Below are 12064 nucleotides of genomic sequence, written 5' to 3'. Positions count from 1 at the left end.
CCAAGCTGGACGCAAGTCCAAGCCCACCAATGACAAGGATCTGCACCATTCAGACAGCCAGTAGTTGTCCAACCAGGGACCGCTTTAAAAATGCAAAATAAATAAATAAAAATAAAAAATAAAATAAATAAATAAACTACTGGTTTCACAAGTGTCCCACCCACAGACCTTCAGGCACCAAGGATGTGGATTGGAACTACACAGTTCCAACCCCCTTCCTGGGCCAGACACACACAAAAGCTTACTAGCCTGCGAAAGCCATTGCTTTTCTGGGCAATAGCACTACCTTAAAAAGGATTTCCTGACATGGAAAGGCAGAAAGAAGGCAAGGCCAAACTACAATATGGCCAAAGGACAAGGGACAATCTCGGGGCATGGCCATTTGAGGGCACTATACACGTTTAATGGCCATACACAGTAAACACGAATGTGCACACCAAAAATAATACAAAAACAGTAATAAATGTAACTGCTGGCACCAACTTGCCTTAGGCACATATAAAAGTAACCAAAAATGACATGTGTAAAAAACTAGGGTGATTCAAAAGTATCCCCATTGCACTGCACTGTATGATGCTGTCTCCAATGTTAAAATGTATGAGAATGAAAAGGGGAAACATAGTTTCTCAGTACTGCTAGTCTGAAGGACTGATCAGCTTACCCATACCAATGAGCAAAAGGCAAGGGAAGTGAAGCGGAAGGCTTTACTTACCTTCAAAGGTCAGGATGGGGTCAAAACAGAGCATGAAGAATGGGGTTCAATAGGAAACTATGGAGAGAAAGTTAGCAAAAAGAAAATCTTTCCTAACGGGCACCACTACATGTCAACGCATCCCCATAACTTATGCCTTCAGTGCATCGGTCCTGATCAGTGGAAGAGCTTGTTATTATTATTATTATTATTATTATTATTATTATTATTATTATTATTATTATGGTATTTATTGACCGCAAACCTAGCTTCGGGAAGCAACGGAGCCCTTTACAATCATAAGGGGAAGAACACAGCGAGGGAAGCACAGAAAAAGGGAGCGGTGAGCTAACAGGGGCGTGAAAGTGTGGGCAGTTGGCAGCAAGGTGTCTACAAGCAACCAGGGAAGGAGACAGTAGGGAGCAAATCTCTCAGTCTCAGGTAGGGGGAGGAGTGCAGGGTGTATGAACCTAGGTGTTAGGGAGGAGCCATTTCTTGTAGAGGATCTTCAGCTCTTTCCTGAACTGTCAAAGCCATTGGGAAAGTCTGATGTTGACGGGGAGGAGGGTCCAGAGTCCTGTAGCATAGAGAGTGGAGACTTGTCTTCTGGTTCCTTCCTTCCTGCACTGTCAGAGTTCAAGTCTGCACATTTCCCTACTTCTGGTGGATTGCAGGACTCCGGAGATGCTACGTTTCTCAGTGAGGTAGCTTGGGAACTTCAGTGTGACAGCCGTGTAGATGATGCAACAGGATTTGAGGATGATACAGGCTTGCAGCGGGAGCCAGTGCAGTTCGATGAGGGTCGGGTGATGAGGTCAAATTTGCAGGGCCTTTGATGAGTCTCCAACGGGACCATACCTTCCAGGAACCTCTCCTCATGGCAGACAGACAAGCGGCTACATTACTATGCCTGTTGGCAATTGAAGTAGTGCCAGAATTTAACAAGAGGTGGGTGGGCCGGGGGGAGGGAGTTGGAGTAAGGGAGAAGGAGAAGAACAAAACAAGAGACTATCGTACTAGGCCTGACGACATTTCAGATAGTGCTGGAGTGTGATAGGGGGGAGAAAACAAATGAAGGAGGAGGAGAGACAAAAAAGCTGCAGTCAAACAGGACAGGAGACATTTGTGATAGAGTAAGAGCTATTGCCAATGATAAGGAGGGGCAGGCAAACAGGCAACCAGGGGGCGGGATTAGAGAGAGGAAAGAGAGAGAAGGGTAAGGATGGGCAAATAAAGATGATTGTACTAAGGTCAATGCATAAAACACAGCTAAATTCAAAGTAGCTCAATGCATGAAAAATCACAGCTATATTCAAAGTAGCTCAATGCATGAAAAACACAGCTACATTCAAGTGGCTCAAGCATGAGAAGAAAACACATCCAAGTTAGAAAAAGGCCAGTTACAGAATGTAGAGGTTGATGTGGACAAGCAGTGTAATCAAAAGTGCAATCATGAGGGACAGGCAAAGAAGGAGGCTGAGGCAAAAGAGGGTAGAGGCTTGACCAGAGTAGGGAATGTACCCCTAGTTACGGAGGAGTGATATGGAAGTCAAGATTTCAAGGTAGAGTGGCGGTGCACCTTCCGGAGGATCAAGACTAGGGGTGGCAAGAAAATACCACAAAGTAGCGTTCTGGTAGCGTTGTGGGCCTTAGGTGATCAGGGCTGGCTCCAGCCCCTCCCAGTTGTTCTCATTGGCTAATAACAACCAGGGCAACCAATGGGAGGTGGGAGCCAGGCAAGCAACACAGACAAGGCCAGGCGGTGCAGCCATCTTGAAAGGGCTGAGGTGCAACGAGGCACCAATCTAAAAAGTTGGAAATAGCATCTGGAAAAGACCCAGCAGTGGGTAATGTCGTAGCAGGATGGGAATCCTGCAATCCTTAAAATGCACATAATAAGCCATGCTTTCCATGGTCAAATGCGGAAAAACCACTCAATAGGCACTTTACGCACCACAATTATGCAAGAGTTTACCCCAGGATTATCAGGCAATCTGGGTGATAAGGCAGGCAAAAGGGCTTCAGGAGCAGACATCAGGCTCAGGTGAAAGGCAGGGTGGAGGAATGAAGAGGAAGCATGATTTTAGCCCTCGTCGCGTGTATCACATGATCAGGGCCGGCTCCCAGCAACACAGACAAGGTCAGGTGGTGCGGCCATCTTGAAAGGGCTGAGGAGCAATGAGGCACTAGTCCAAAAAGTCAGAAATAGTATTTGGAAAAGACCCAGCAGTGGGTAATGTCGTAGCAGGATGGGAATCATGCTATCCTTAAACTGCACATAATAAGCAACGCTTTCCGGTAAGCACTGGACATCCAGGACTAGATCAATGTGAGGCAGGCCTTGAGCCAGTGGATGTCTTCCATTGAGGATATCTTGAGGTAAATCTGCATGTCATCTGTGTATTTGTGGATGTTGTGTGGAGCGAGGATGGTTCCGAGCGGGTCCATGTAAAGACTGAAGATCACAGGGCACAGGATGGATCCTTGTGGGACTCCAGAGGTGATGGGTAGAGATGATGATCTGGAAGAATCCGTTTGTTCAAACTGTTTGCAATTAGCAAAGTAGGATCTGAATCAGATGAGGACGATCTTGCTGATCCCCAAGCGGTAATGTAGATATCAGTGACTGTCTGGTGGTCTACTGTGCCAAATACTGCTGAGAGATTAAGGAGAACTAAGAGGCAATGATGGCCATCAACAATTTTAAGGGCATTTTCGATCACCTTGATGGTAGCTGTTTTGTGCTGTATCTGGGTCTGAAGCCAGGTTGCTAGGACTGAAGGAGGTTATTGGCATGGATGTGTTGGAGGCGTTGCATGGCTACTACCTTTTAAGGGATCTTATCTAGGAAGGGCAGATGGGTGATGGGGCGGTAGTTGCTGAGATCATCTGGGTCCAGTGTTGATTTCTTAAGACGTGGGAGGATTTGTCTGGTCTTGAGGGTCGAGGGGAAGGTGCCTTAAATTAGGGAGCTGTTGGCAATTGTCAGATAAGGGAGGAGTGCATCATTCGGCAGGGTCTTGAATACGGAGGCAGGGATGATGTTGTCCGATGTGGTTAAGGGGGCAGTGAGGTCTTCCATAGATAGTGTCTTGAAAGTTGTCCAGGTAGTTGTGGATTTGCGAGATAGGATGTATAGTGTGCTGTCAGTTGTGGTATAGGTGTCTGTGTGTTGGCAGATCTTCTTGATCTTGTTGCCAAAGAGTTTATGGTGGTGGACTTGTTTGATGGAATGTGCTTGGGGGGGGTCAGGCAGAGGGTTGATACAGTGCTTGATGGCTTTGAAGAGGCACTGCTTTCATTGCTGGCCTTGGCTATGGTGGTTTGCTAGTAGTTGGCCTTGGCAGTGTTGATCAATCATCTGCGTGTAGCACAGAGTTCCTTGAGGAGGGCAAGTTTGGATGCGCTGCAGGATTTTCTCCAATTCTTTTCTTGTTTTCTGATGGTTCGTTTGTTGAGGTTGAATTCTTGAGTATACCAGGGTGTGAAAGGTTTAGGCTTGAGGGTGTGACCTTTCACTGGGGTTTGACATTTGATGTTGTTTGTGAGGGTGTTGGGTATTTGGAGAAGCAAGTTGCAGTCCTGGCTCGTCAGAGGTAGATCAGCCATTTGTGAGGTGGAGTTTGGTGAAGCTGTACTTGAGAGCCTCTGTTAGGGAGAATTCTCTGTTTAGGCTGAATTTCCTAACCTAGTGAGTCCCCCAGCAGCTTTTCTGGATTTTTGGGGTTTATTTTTTTCTCCTGCCAAGAGTGAGACTCTTTTACCCTCACTCTTGGGCATGATTTGAGTGTGTTTCTTTGAATCTAGATGTGTTTAATGGGCTATGGGGTCTTTTACTCCATAGGGCTTCATGTGTTTTTGTGATGTGTGTTACACAGCACCCTCAGTGCAGTGACACAGGGGTGTCATAGTGACCCCCCAGTATAGACTCCATACCCTGGGACTGACTACTGTCTCCAAGGGCATGTAAAGTCACCATTGACTTTACTAGTCTTAAATTCTGAACAGAACCAGTACAAACCATCATATTGTGGACGTACTGGCTGGGGCAATTCAATTGCCCCAGGGTCTGTTAGTCGAGGGGGCATGTCTCCGTCCCCCCTGATCGAGTTTTGGCTGGTGGCAGTGGATACTACTTTTTATATTCTACCGCAAATATTTTCCTATGGGATTTCCCATTTTTTTAGGCTACTACCTTTATTTAATTATTTACGGTAGCCTCGAACATACCGGCGGTTTATTGAATTAATATTAATTCTCCGGTTGGTATTTTTTGCCAAAACTTGATTCTAAAATGGCGTTTGTGTTCTCTTCTGTGACTCCAACCCAAGTCGAGCCCTTTGTTCCACTTTTTGGCGGGCTTCTCCACAGAAGCCCTCCAAAGTGGTGCCACTCTGTCTGGGGTACTTAGGAGGGGTGGAGGGAAATTTAGGCACCCTGGACTGAGTTGCCTAGGCAACTTAAGTCGCACTCCATCCTGATTGGCCCAAGTGGTGAGCCGGCCGGCTCACCACTTAGCATGTTTGAGTGGCAGCTAGGCTGAGTGAATGGGGGTTTGCTGCATAAAAGCAGGGCTTTGGGGACTGGAACTTCAGAAGTCGCCACAGGACCTAAGAATCCGACGAGGGAGAAGCTGAGCCGACCTGCCACGACACCACCATCGGTGGAGCCCTGCTGGACTGCCTCACCACTTTTCCTAACGACAGAGGAGATCTCCCGCTGGAGAGTCTTCTTCCTTTGACTGGTGGGGATAACCAGTTTCACCGTCTTTTCGCTTTCCCGACGTACCTCGTGGCCGCCTTGCCCGTGCCAAGCACCCCGGCAACCGGGATACCACGTTTTACCACGACCGTGGGTTAGTCTGGGACACCCTGGCTAAACTTTCCTAAAAGCCTCTCTAAACTCTTTTTGAACCCTCTGCAAGACTTTCTAAGCCTAGTGTAACTGTGTGATCTTGGGCGCATTTGTGCTCTGCTCTCTCTAAGAGTGGGCCCAGCCTTTGGACCTTGGCTCACCAGTGACTTTTACTCTTCTGCCTTGCTAACAGTGTTCCTGAAACTTAGAGTGGTGCACCTTTCCATATTCTGTCTTTTTCCCTCCCTTTCTCACAAACTTATTGGAGTGCAATCTAGTTAAGCGCTCGCCTCTGTATGAAAATAAGTGGTGTTTTACTGTGACTTATCTGATAAGGAAAAAGGGGTGTATATATTACAATAGTAACCGTGTTTAGAATATTTTACAATAAGAGTGCTGGAGTGTTTCAAATGTGTGTTTTTAAATAAATAATTATATACTTTGATACCAAAGCTCTGGTCAGTGTTTGCTTGTATTATTGTATCTGAGGGCCTATTGTGTATACTTTGCATACTGCCTAACTCTTCTTGAGGGAAGTCTGACTACTCAGCCACAGCTACCAGGTAAATCTGGGTGGTGCAGACTGCTACCAAGTGGGTTTAATGCCAACACCTGTAGTCTTAAATCTTTTGCAGTGGTCCCTAAGGGAACTGCACAGGTTTCTGCCTAACAGCCTCCATTGGGAAGTTCTTGAAGGATCTGGAGGCTTGTTTACTTGGTTTCAAATGAGTTTGCTTGAAATGGGTGAAGTGAATAATCCCAAACAGGATTGCCAGGTGATCCAACCAGTTGAGCCGAATAGTATAGCTTTAATGGATGGTACTTAGTGCGGTGATGATGAGGTTGAAGATATTACTTTTCCTGTGAGTTGGGTCTAGTGCGGTGATGATGAGGTTGAAGATATTACTTTTCCTGTGAGTTGGGTCTTTCGTGTGCTGTGTGAGGTTCCATGTGTCGAGTAGGCAGTGGAGCTCTTCCTTCATTGACTTGGTTGCTGGGTTGCCAAGGATGTTGAAGTTGCTGAGGAAGATGTTGGCATGTGTGAGAGACATCGAGGGTGACCAAGTCTGTGATGTCTTCAATGAAGGAGGTTTTGCTCTTTGGTGGTCTGTAGAGGAGGTGAAAAGTGACTATGTCCATTGGGGAGATGTCAAAACTAGTAATGGGTTAACAGGGGTTTCAACCCCCTCTCCCTAACCACAGAAGCTGAATAAATCGACCCTCCCAACGTGGTTGGCACGGCGCCTGAATAGAATAACACAGGGAACCACGTGGCAGCCAATGGGGGGGAAGGTGGGGCTAGGGAAAGGGGGTGGAATGACAAAGGAAAGATGTGGAAAACATAACATGCATATACATAACCATAGTTACAATGACTACCTAGTATGCCTAGACCTGTACCATACTCCTGTAAACCTACCCTGACCGCCACAACCAAAGCAGGATTTACCCCTTAACACCTACTGAGAGAAGTATTTCCAATGAACATAGCATACACTGGAGTTGCCCCCAGTGTCATGATTCCCCCAGTTGGCAGTGTTGGTGGCATCTGGTCTAGGAGGATGGCTTAATGACGCAGGAACAAACTGCTGCCAGTGTTTCCTGGCAGCTGCCCCTTTCAAAATTTTCCCGGGGTTGGGACATCCAGCAGAATCCAACATGGCCCCTAATGGGCCTGCAATACAAGAATCCTTGGTGGTCTAGTGGTGCTCGGTGGGGCCCAGGGTATATAAACCCCGCCCTGGGCCACACCCAGCGCTTAGCGTTTTCTCCGGCTGGGGATCAGCATGACGCTTGCCTGTCACGGACCTGGCGCTTCCTGCAAGTTCCAGCGTTTCATCAGAATCCAGCGCTCATCCAAGCTTCAAGAGTCCAGCGCTTTCCTAGCAGACTTACCTGATACTCACCGCACTCTTCCGGAACAGGTCCACCATCAATGGATCAGTGACTGAGATCACTCGTCGGCTCTGCCTGCACCACAGGATCCTGCACTCGATTCTGTTTGGTTGCATCCCTGTACACCTGCAGCACCTGCAAGACAAAGAACAAGGGGGTAAGCTAAAGACAATCCTCGCCTCCCTCGCATAACCCCCAACATAATACTTACTTCAGTCCGCTCCTCCCATCAAGCGGGGCCCGCGGCTATCCTGCGTGAACTGCAGCTGCAGGCCTCCAGTCCACAGGCGTTTTAGCAGAGCAGACCTGAAAGGAGAATAAGAAACAGGAGTTAGACATTCCTTTGGACAACCGCAGAAGCGTGCCTCTGCCCATAAGACGGCACGCAGGCATTCCGCACTCACACCACTACTGGTGCCAATGAGACATTACCAGTGCGGATTTGTGCTCACAAATTAAGAGACATTCTGACTGGTGCGCTTCAGCTGGCCTGGGCTGCCATGACCCAGTGAAGAAACTGGGTTAAGACTGCAGAGCCGCCGTTACCCAGTGAAGGAACTGGGATTGACTTTCCTAAAACATACCCAGAGGTTCCCAAGAGACCTAGCAAGACAGAGTGCCCCGGAACCTTACCCATCAATCCAGACCACTCCCAACTCTCTGTCCACTGGGTGACTAAACCTGCAGTGAGCAGAGTGGAGGGAGTGTTTTGGGCAGCTGCAAGCACTAGTGATCGCCGACAGACCGGACTTGTGTTCGCCGACAGACCAGACCAGGCACTCCTGCAGGGCCCCAGAGGTAAGTGCTGCAGAACACTAAGCCCACGTTACTGCTTTGCCCGAGTGCCATGGCATCAGAGCACCAATTAGCTACCTTGCTGGGCGAGTTACGGGCCGAGGTGCATGCTGCACGCTCAGAGACTAATGCAATGAGAAAGGAGCTGGTTGTGAACAGGGAGAGAACGGAGGAACTGGCAAAGCGCCTTACCAGAACTCAAGCAGGACAAACCCCATTGCCTAGTTCAGCAGAAGGAGCAACAGCAGCAGTGTCCCAGATACAGGTAACCACTCCAGTCACTGTCCCTTTGGCCCCACCAGAAAGGTTCATGGGGGACCCCCAGAAGTACGGAGTATTTATGACCCAGTGTCGGCTCCATTTCCTATGTCACCAGGGGCATTCCCGACAGATCAAACCAAGGTGGCCTTCGTCCTGTCCTACCTAGGGGGGCATGCCGCTAGCTGGTCACTACCACTAGTCGACCGGGATGACCCTGTCCTACATAACTTCGTTCATTTCCAGCAGGAAATGGACAAGCTTTTCTCTCGCCGCACCCGGGGACATGCCTTGGATGGGGAGTTGTTGGCCCTTCGACAGGGGTCTCAGGACCTACTAGCATACATCACCACATTCAGTCGGCTGGTGGCTGAGACCAATTGGCCCGAAGACAAACAAACCACCCTGTTTTATCGGGATCTACGAAGCGAGTTGAAAGATTTTTTAGAACAGGTTGTGAACCCACCGGACTGCTGTACAGACTACATAGCTCTGGTAGTACAGCTAGACCATCGTTTACAAGAGAGGAAGTCTGATTGATCCCGTTTTGAAAGCCGACCCTTGTATATACGTCCCCGGGATACACCTCGAACCACCGATAATACGCCCGAACCAATGCAATTTAGAAGTATAAGAGGCCCATTAATCAAGGAAGAGAGAGAACGACGCAGGAAACAACAGCTATGTTTGTACTGCGGTAAAGACGGACATTTCCTAAAAGACTGCCCAAATAAGATACCCCAGAAATTACTGGGAGTCATGGAAACCGAGACAGAGCTGCAAGAGCCACGGGGATCTGCATGGCTCGACAAGAGTACAGACCGGCTTGTCGGGAAAAGGAGAGACGTCAGCGGGCTTGCATCTTACAACACTAGTTATTCTACTATGCCCCGAGCAGCCATAACGAATGCATGCTCTGGAAGCGTACATCCACTGTGGGACTGTAGGTAAAAACATGGACATCACAGTGGCCCTACGGATAGGTGTGCCCATTCAGAAACGGGAAAGAGTTGACAACATCATATCCGCGGATGGGACTCAGTTGTCGTCCGGGCCAGTGACCCAATCTACTGGAAACGTTGTATTGCTATGCCATGACGGTCATCGGGAACAGATTATCTTTGACCTCATCAACACTCCCCAATTCCAACTAATCTTGGGAATGCCCTGGTTGGTGTGCCATAATCCAGCCATAGATTGGCAAACTCATTCTGTGACATTTCCAGCCGAATGCGTCCAAACCTGCTATCCTGCTTCAACCAAAGCCCATGAGATCCCTGGACCAGTAACAAAGTCACCAGGAACTGTACTTGGAATCACAGGTCACCTGCCTCTGGAGTATGACGACTTCCAAGATGTTTTTCACAAGGAGCAGGCTAACACCTTGCCACCCCATAGGCCCTACGATTGCCAAATCGACCTGGTTCCAGGAGCACAACTTCCATGTAGCCGTATTTATGCCCTTACTGAAAAGGAGAACCAACACCTAAGTGAATACCTAGATCAGTATCTGGCCAACGGGTTCATTCGGCCCTCCAAGTCTCCTGTCTCCTGAGCCCTCTTCTTCATCCCCAAGAAAGAGGGGGATCTCAGAACCTGTATAGACTACAGAGGGCTCAACAAAATCACCATAAAAAAAATTGGTATCCCTTGCCCTTGATTCCTGTACTACTAGACCAAGTAAAAGGGGTGAAGATTTACACAAAACTGGACCTCAGAGGAGCCTACCATCTGGTTCACGTGAAGGCCGGGGACGAATGGAAGACGGCCTTCCGCACCAAGTTCGGGCTGTATGAGTACACTGTCATGCCCTTTGGACTGTGCAATGCGCCAGCCACATTTCAATACTTTATGACAGTGTGAAGGGAGCTATTGGACATCTGCGCAATGGTGTTCAAAGATGACATCTTGATCTACTCCAAATCTGTCGAAAAGCATGTGCACCACGTAAGAGCAGTCTTGGAAAAACTGCACCAGTACCGTATGTTCGCAAAACTTGAAAAGTGTGCTTTTCATGTTACCACAGTGGAGTTCCTCGGATACATACTCAGCCCTCAGGGTATCCAAATGGATAATTGCATGGTGGAAGCAATACTACAAAGGCCTTCGCCCACTTCAATCAAGACGGTCCAGAGCTTCGTAGGCTTTTTGCTAACTTTTACATAAGGTTCATCGCTGACTTCCCAGAGATTGTCCATCCCATAACATCATTACTCCGTAAGAACCACACCTTTAAATGGACCACCGAAGCCGAGAAGGCTTCCCAGCAACTGAAACAACAATTTACCACAGCACCAGTACTCAGGCACCCAAACCCAGAACTCCAATTTTTGGTGGAAACAGACGCTTCCAACGTGGCTTTGGGGGCGGTACTATCTCAAAGAGACCCCAATACCAACCAGTTACACCCAGTGGCCTTTTGGTCTCGAAAGTTTAATCCAGCAGAACTTAATTAAGCAGTGACCGACAAGGAACTCCTCGCCATAAAAGCCGCATTCAAGGAATGGCGTCACCATCTCTTAGGGACACGACACCCAGTTACAGTGCTTACCGACCATCGCAATTTGCAGTATCTACGGACAGCCAGGGCACAAACACCGCAACACCTTGGATGGGCCCAGTTCTTTTCAGAATATGACTTCACCGTCAGCTATCACCCCCGGGTAAAGAACGGAAAAGCGGATGCACTGTCACAAATTGGCTGGAGTACAGAAAAAGAAGATGCGTATGCAAGTCCCACTTTGCTGCCCATTATATCGGAAGGGAAGCTATTAGGAATTACCGGCAACCATCCAACTGCACTGGAGAACCTACATGAGGAGATTAAAGGAACCATGACCCCAGCGCAAGTGCATACATGGGTTTCGAAAGGACCGCAACAAACTGTAACCAACGTCCTTCCATATTACCAGAATCGCCTTTACCTACCACACCTTGCAATGCAAGAGCAGGTTATGAACACTTACCACGATGCACTTACAGCAGGACATCACGGAATAGCAAATTCAGCAGCATTTCTGGTGGCCCACATGGCAGAAAGATATAGTACAACATGTGAAATCCTGTGACATCTGTGCAAGGAACAAAACGCCAAGAACCAAACCACAGGGATTGCTTCATTCCTTGTCAGTTCCGCCGGCCCCGTGGCACACTATCTCATTAGATTTCATCACAGAGCTACCCTCCTGCGGTGGTTATAAAACCATATTGGTAGAAGTCGACCTCCTGACCAAAATGGCACACTTTACTGCTTTGAAAGGCATACCCAATGCAGGAGTATTAGCACAAACCTTCCTAACCAACATCGTCAGATTACACAGTTTTCCTTCAGTGGTGATATCGGATCAAGGAAGTCAGTTTGTGTCCAAATTCTGGAGGGCCTGCTGCGCCAAGGCTCAAATCGAGGTCAGTCTGTCCACCAGCCACCACCCACAGACTGACGGTCAGACCGAGAGGATGAACCTAACACTCGAGCAGTACCTTCGGTGTATGCTTGCCCAGATGGATCTGAATTGGGTAGAACTGCTATGGGCAACTGAATACGCATATAGTTCCACTGGTGTCTCGCCT

This window comes from Ambystoma mexicanum, chromosome 11 (genome assembly GCF_040938575.1).
Source record: "Ambystoma mexicanum isolate Mex_15411 chromosome 11, UKY_AmexF1_1, whole genome shotgun sequence".
Classification (NCBI taxonomy): Eukaryota; Metazoa; Chordata; class Amphibia; order Caudata; family Ambystomatidae; genus Ambystoma; species Ambystoma mexicanum.
This window is presented reverse-complemented; position numbering follows the sequence as displayed.